Genomic DNA, 8,657 nt, shown 5'->3' with positions numbered 1-8,657 from the left:
TGCGCGCGCACACCGTTATAAAAGCCGTCAAAAGTCTGCCGTAGTCAATATTTTAGGGTTTTCTTCAAACGTAGAATAAGGCAAAAGATTTTTATCTTGTTAAGCTTCTAACGCGTGTACATAAGTACTGACGATGTTTATGCTGACACTTTAATAAATATGTAGGTATAAATTTTAATAATATTATTACATTAAAATACATTTCGGTTTGATTTTTAACAAAACTTATGACTGGCCTGGTACATTACATATCAGATTTTTAGTCTCTTCTAATTTACCGTTTTGCCGACGTAATTATTATTTTTTTATCTATTTAATTCAGAAATGTTAAGTAAGCATAGATTCATTAATTATACGAAGACAAATAATTTATAATAGGTATATGTGTCTATTTCGTTAATGTGTTCCGAAGGTTAGGTCAGGGCAAACGTTACAGATTAATCAGAACCTTGCAAGGGATCGTGTCTAGTCAGCATTGGGCCTCGATTCAAGCGATTTTTTGAAACTAATTTTATTGTTTGTTTAGTCTGTTCTATAAAAAAATGGTCTTTAAATAACTACAGACAGCGAAGTGTTAATATCAGTAAAAATGAAATGTCTTATATCATTAGAATAATAGAAGTAATTGTTGAAGGAAACATTAAGGCATTTATGTCAAAGAAAGGATAAATCTAAGTATATATTATCAGTCAACATCATAAAATTAAACAATGATAAAATTAAAGCGATATCCGACAATTATACCAAAAACAATCGCTCTTTCCAGTGCCCAGACATAGATCATTTGCTCAGGAAGAACAGATCTTTATTTAGTTAGGTTAATCAAATTTTGATCTTGGGAGCTGGCTAAGTTGATTTTAGTGGTAGAGTATGAAATAAGTTCAATTTTATATTAGACCGTCACTTTTCATTGTATTGTTTAAGCGTGGTGAAATATATAAACTTTGAATATTGCGCTTTTATAAGAATTTATAAAATCGATGATTAAACGTACAATTAAATTATTATTATATATTTTGTTTCCTTACTCATACACCTACATTTATACAAACTTATAAGTATGTATGTCAAAGATTATGTAAAGAACACGATGTCAGTAGTGCGTAGAAATGATCGTTGAGTACACTACAGTTGCTTTCTGACCGGACGTGCCCACTCACTATAGTTAAATATTAAGTAAAAATGTCGGACGCCGGTAGTCACACCAATTTTGCAATTATTAATCGCGTTGAATCTGCGATATGTATATATATATTTGGAGAGAAACCCCGGACATATATTAAGCCCGGACATTGGCTAGAGAGGAACACACAGGCTTCACAGAATTCCGTTAGGTAACGGAAGTCAGCCGTACAACCGGAAGTCGTTGGTGTACACAGGATATGATGTTCAAATTCACGATATCCGGCGCGAAGATAGATTTCATTTTTATGACGCATGTGTTTTTTGTGAAACGATAATTTTCTAAATCTAAAAAACAGATTTATGACATAAGTAGATAAAATCTTACACAAATTAGACGAAAAGTCAGTAGTTATTATTTTAATTTATTCACTTTGAACACCATTTTAAAAGACCTTAAATAATGTGCATCTGTTAGCTGTGATATATATTACTGAAGCCTGGTTTCTGGGATATTTTAGGTAACAAAACACGCATCTTAAATGTGATATTTAAAGAAGTTACAAAGTTTATTAAGTCTTATATTATTTAATTTGTCATTTGAGACACTTTCAAGCAGAATTAAGATTATATTCTACAATATAAGCAAGAGATGAACTGCGGATAAGTTTATTGTAAAACTTTGCGCACTCGAATTTAATTTCAGGTAAGTAGCATTAATTGTTTTAAATAGAAAGTCAACATACAACATAACAAGCATCTCAGCTTTGTTAGCAATACCGTTATAGCAGCTTATTGCTGCAACTTTTAAAGGTGGCTTTTCAAGTGGAATCATGAACTAAGTACAACACAGTCGTACAACAGAGTTAACGAACCTCGAATGAGCGCACCCGAAATGGTAGATTGCAACAATCGCACGGAACGCAGTAAATTCACTTTTATGGTACAAGTTAGAATTGGTCGTAAGTTGTATTGAGTATTGCTTAGCGCTTTGTTGCTTATATTGCTTATGTTGCTAATAATGTTGCCAAATCCCATAACATTCGCGTAACCTTAATTGTACTGGCCTAGTATACGAATATTAACCATGTAACAAGTACATAAAAGGGGGCAAATGTTCCTGCATTTTATAATGTTTCTCTCAACTTCCTTAATTTGTCTATCGTAAAATCAATCTTCTGAAAAAAAGGGCGATATGATAACCCAGGATACATAGAGTTTATAGGGATTATTAATATTTTATATAAGCATACACACATTTTTTATTATAAAAATAAAAATTATATTGTCGGTCGTTGCAATTGTCCAATGGCGATTTAATTTCGAAGAAAAGATTTTTCTATCTCTTCCCAGTGCAATTAAAATAATTTAATAGTATCATATTCTATATACATAAGTATGGAAACGCGTGGAAAGTTGCGTGGAAAGAATACTCAAAAATAGACATTCATCTCTGTTCATACAAATCTAAGCTTTTTCAATTTCTCATATAGGTAAATTTAATGTAGTCTGCAAATATCAAAGTTAGAAGATTTTATACGTGTTTAAATAGTTCCGCTGTTAGAGGATCTAATATCGTAATGAAAGCTAAACTTAGATCGTCCCGTGTAAGTTGCGCACTTTGTGCAACTTAGAGGTGACATTAGGCCGAACTGTTGGTGAATTATCGATAGGGCTTAGGCCATATTGCCGCTAGAAGTTACTCGAATGTACTTATATATACACGAATTTATTACTTTATTTACTTAACTAAAATTTTGAATGCTTTACAGCAGCCATAGCAAGTCAGTTCCATGAAGTCGATAGGACTCTTTTTATAATTTGTTTTTTTTAAAAATGTTGAAATTAAAACCTTGTGTACTCAAATTATTGTTGTTTTTTCAGGAAAGACAAGAGAAACAAAAATTCCATATGAGTTTCTCCTTGAATTTATGGTTAAACTTTATAATGCGTGATTTATCTTATAGCTTTCATATTAATTATTTGATGATCTCCATGGTGAGAAAATTAATAAATTAGCTATAAATATAAAAGTGGTAAATAAAAGATCGCTATGTTCTTAGGGTCATCGATTGTCAAAGCTTTTGAGAATACACAGAAATCTCACTAGCTACTTTATATTACCGCCTACGTAACATTGTTTATTTTAAAATTATGTAGTATTAATTTCAGATTACTTATCTATGTTACTATCTAATAGATTTCTAAAATCTTCATTGGGATTCATTTTAAACGTACCTTTTGAAAGATGATTCATTCAAGCATCGCTCCGTATTGGTGGCGGATTGGAAATACCTACGCAAGATAACAATCAAGTAAATCTTCCAGCGTTTCTCTCATCTGTTCACAATTCTTGTAGGAAAAGCACCAGCTCTGGGTTTACCGCTACTAATTCTTTAATTAATTTTTCAGTCAAATATAAATTTAATTATAAAACTAATTACTAACGATATATTGGATAATATCTTGCCGTAATTTACAAATTAATAATCTAATTAAAAACAGAGACCTCATTACGCTCTCGTAATAATTATAAATAAAGGTCGTTTGAGCCTTTTCTCGGTAACTTAATAAATATAGGATCTCATAAATTTTCCTCGCCAATATAACTTTATCTCCCAAGTGTCTAATCTACGGGATCGTTCTCACTGATACTTATGGGCCTCTATGAGACAAATTGTATAATTTGTTCTCTGTCTTCAGGGTAAAAATGCTTCACGGACGGAATTTAATTAAGCGCTTGATGGTCTATAGAACATTCGTGATTGGGTATTGGATCTTAATTATCGAGATTCTCTTGTCTTGACCAATCTGAACCAGTTTGGCCAAATATACTGTACATACTGTTTTTGAACTTTTTAATTATTTTGAATATGGAACACGCCATTTTGCGCCATTTCACATATTCTTTCATGTTCATTATCAAATTACAATATGGAGTGGTGTATTACAGAAAATAGGATTGCAGTGATCGCCTTGCATATCGGTCATATTCCAGACACTTCAAAAGCTTGGTCAGCCGTATATCGTACTATTAACAGATACACCACGTATAATATTTTTTTTAATGAAGTAATGTATTAAAAAAAATGTATTTACTTTGAACTTATGGCTGGACTTTTTATAATTTAAGTTAATTAATTTAAGAATAATGCATTGGATTTTTGAGAAATTAAAAACAATATTAGCTCACAGCATCTGCTTTTGAGCCCATGTCCGTCCATTACGAAGATTGTAGATATAAATATGGTATGTACATATACAATGATAGTAATGAAGTTCTGCCTGTTACTAAGGAAAATGATTAGTTATGGCTACTTTCATACGTATTTCCTTTATATGATATGAATTTCATATAGAACTTTTTCCATAAAAATATGTAAAAGTAACATTTTATCAGAAATATAAACATTTTGAATACATTGGTGAACATTAAAGTCAAGGAGTGGTGATAAATACGCGTTCTAATCCGTTATTTAAGTTAGGTTAGGCTTTTTTTTTTTTTTTTTTTTTTTTTTTTTTTTTTTTTTTTTGTTATTCGAGGTGGAAATGCATTTGCGCATCCCCTGCCCTAGGAAGTTGCAGGGGTATGTGGGACTCGACCCACACCAAAATCTCTGCTATTCAGAGACTGGGTGAACAATACCCACTAAAAACACCTCGACAAATACCTACAAAGCCGCGTTACAGAGGCTCCGGGGTCGCTATCGCATTCTACCGGGACCTCAACGGCATAATACATTTAAAAAGCTTCGGTGCAATACACTACATAGGAGGTAAGAGATGGGCATATCTTCTCCTATTTCCTCCCCGTCTTCTACCCCTAGGATTCGTCCTAAAGCGCTCCCTTTCTCGTTCTGCTGACTCCTTCTGTAGCATTACATGCTCACAGAAGGATACCACTGCATTCCATACCTCGTCACTGCCGAGCATTTTATTTACAACACAAGGTAAAGCCAGATTATAACCCACCACAGAACAAAGATTATGACGCAACTGAGACCACTGTGGACAATCCTCCAACGTATGCTCTGCAGTGTCATCATTTGCGCCACAGTCCAAGCAGCTAGTTGTTGGTTCCCGCTGCACTATGTCATGCAGGTACCGCCCAAAACATCCATGTCCTGTCATTACCTGCACAAGACGAAAGGTAAGGGTACCACTTTTTCTGTTTGCCCAGTCACTAAGTACTGGACGAATAGCCTCTACCGTTCTATGCCCTGCTATTGGATCAGCTAAGTTTTGGTACCACTTCTGCATTGTAGCTGTTCGCGTCAATCGTCTCAGATCCTCAACTTCCCCAACACCAGTGTAAACACCTTCAGCCCTCAGCTCCATCCGGTAATGGTACACAGCAGTGAGAACCTCAGCCTCTAACTCCCAAGGTGGAGTGCCAGCTAATACACAAGCAGCGGTGAAAGACACTGTTCGGTAACAACGAATAATTCTTCTTGCCATAACTCTTTGCGGTCTCCTAAGAAGGATTTTATTGTTCAAAGTAAGGGAGTCTTGCCACACTGGGGCTCCGTAAAGTGCCATGCTAGAAATGACCCCACAGTACAGCCTCCGACACCGTTCGTCAGGTCCTCCTATATTCGGAAGCAGACGACTCAGTGCCCCTGCTGCACCAACCAGTCTCGAACCAAGGGCCTTAAAATGATCCTCAAACTTCCACCTACCATCAAGAATGAGCCCTAAATATTTCATATTACGACCCACCGACACTCTAACTTGATTAACAATAATTGATGCCCTTTTAGGCGGGCCACCTCTTGGCCCGTGAAATAAAAGCGCGTTAGTCTTTTCAAGAGCAACCTTAAGTCCTAGTAGGCCAATCCTATCAACTACTAATGAAGTCCCAACTTCTACTAGACGTACCACTTCCTGGAAGTCTCTGCCTTGCGCTACAATAAGAGTATCGTCTGCATAGCAAATCATTTTTAACTTAGGTAGCAACGTACCCCTAAGCACCCAATCGTATCCCATGTTCCACAGAAGAGGGCCCAATACTGAGCCCTGAGGAACCCCGCATTTCATTGGCCACCGAATCAGCTGTCCTAAATCATTTACATACAGAATCTTACGATCTTCTAAATAACTTCTAACAAGATTCTGAAGATAGAGGGGCACCCTATGGAAACGGAGAGCCTCCATTATGACTGTAAACGGCAAGCTATTAAAAGCATTGGAAATATCCAGAGAAACTGCCAGGGCCTTCCCTCCACTACGGACAGCCTCCATAGTAAAATCTTTCAAAGCGCCAATGGCTTCTATTGTTGACCGTCCAACTCTAAATCCATACTGAGCGTCTGCTAAGTCTGGACCAACTCCAGATATATGTTGACTTAGGCGCAAAACTATTATCCTTTCTAACAGTTTACCCACCTCATTAAGTAAAACTATTGGCCGATATGCTGAAGAAATGTCTTGCGGACGGCCAGGCTTGCGCAATAAACATAGACGGCCCTCCTTCCATAGTTGCGGAAATTGTCCAGTAAGAAAACAAGCATTAAATGCTTCCCGCATTTCATCCTCTAGATATTCAACAGCAATTGCCAATACACGCCCGTGTATACCATCTGGACCTGGGGCTCTCCTACGTTTTTTTATACGATCGACTACATCTGAAAATTCCACATCACTAACCAAGGGAATATCTCCTTCTATTACTGGTCTCATATCAGATGTCATGCGAGGAGGAACTATGTTGGGGTCAGCGGGAAATAGCTCAGATACAATTCTGGCAACAAAGTCTGAACGGAGTGTCTCAGTTAGTGGAGGACCTCCTGTCTGCAATTTATTTCGTACAAGACGGTATGGCCGCCCCCAAGGATCCCGATTGAGACTTTCAAGAAATTCATTATGTGCTCTATCCTTAGCCTGACTAATAGCTAGTTGGAGAGCCTTCTTATGTTCTACAAATTGAGAGTGAAGTCGTTGCTCTTCAGTAGAATCACGCAAATGTCTACGGCGATTGCGGAGATATGCTCTCCTAGCACTGTTGCACACTTGACGTAAGTGGGCAATATTCTCGTTCCACCAATGAACCATTTTACGCGGTGGCTGGCGCCTCCATTTTGACATGGCGGCGTTAGAAATCGCTTTTGCCGCATGACGAAGATGACTAGCTGCTTCATTAACATCCGTAGGCCGAATAGCAGGCGAACACCAGGCTTGTACAATTGCCGCCTCTTCTGCTAGATCCTTATTTAGACTGCTCAGAACCCAGCGTGGGAAGACCTGTCTATTTACATCCGATTCATATATCTGGGATTTAAAAATATTGAACCTAATATAGCAATGGTCCGAGAGAGTCTCTATATCTTCCACAACCCTCCAATTTTGCACAGAGGATCCTATACTTGGTGAAGCAAATGTTAAATCGACCAAGGATTGCCCTTGCGACCGCACGCAAGTTGGAATGTTCCCTCTATTAAGCAGAAAAAGTCCCAATTCTATATACCATTCTTCTACAGCCTTACCTCTATCATTAGTAAGAGTATCACCCCATGTTTGAGATCGGGCATTAAAATCGCCTAATACTATCACTGGCAATTGTGCTCGTTGAATTGGGAGACATAAGTTGTCAAGAAAAGTAAGAAACTCTGATAGTTCTCTATTAGGAGAGAAATACACTGCAACTATTAAGAGGCTGTTCCACTCAGCCACTACATAACCAATTCCCTGATCTTTTAAAATAAGAGGATATCCACCAGGACGAGCAATTATACTGACGAGGCCAGTCAAATCTTCTAACCAATGAGATAGTGAAGGTACAAAATATGGCTCCGAGACAACAGTAATGTCAATATCCCATTCAGCCCTAGTCTGTAGGAGAAGGTCCTGTGCCCTAGCGCAGTGGTTTATATTCGCCTGAAGAAAGTTTATATTTGCCCTATTAACCATTATTGAGACATAATATCATCCTCCCGAGGCAAAGCCTGATTTACAGTGCTGAGCCCTCTAGCCAAAAGCGCCATCTTTGCCTTCACAACCGGAGGATTACATTTTCTTCCCCTCATTATGTGGTCCGCTGGTTTACCAGCATCGCCACAGACAGCACAGTGCGCTATAGCAGCTGTACATGTTGCAGAGTGATGTCCATTCTTTCCACATCTAAAACATAAAGTGCTACGATCTACACCTGACGGACATTTCACACTAATATGGCCTAAACCAAGACATTTATAGCATCGTAGAGGGCCATCTTCTACCACCTGAATGTGAGCTGAACTCCAACCTACAAGCAATCTACCTTCAGTAACTTTTTTTGCCGCAGTGACTGGGCATTGCACAAAAACTACATTGTTTCCACCTTGGCCCCTTACAAGAGTGCTTGCCTTAATCAAGTCCGCCTCACATTCACCCTTTGCAGCTATTGCTGCAATGACTTCTTGGACAGACACGGAATCATCCAGCCCCCCGATACGAAGAGCTGCACGCTTCACCGGCGTATCTACCCTCACATCTTCTGAAAGAACGCTGCGGAGTTTCTCAGCAAGTTGGTTAGCCTTTTCCGCACTTTGAGTTCCAGG

Source organism: Pieris rapae, chromosome 10 (genome assembly GCF_905147795.1).
Source record: "Pieris rapae chromosome 10, ilPieRapa1.1, whole genome shotgun sequence".
Taxonomy (NCBI): Eukaryota; Metazoa; Arthropoda; class Insecta; order Lepidoptera; family Pieridae; genus Pieris; species Pieris rapae.
Note: the sequence above shows the minus strand (reverse complement) of the source record.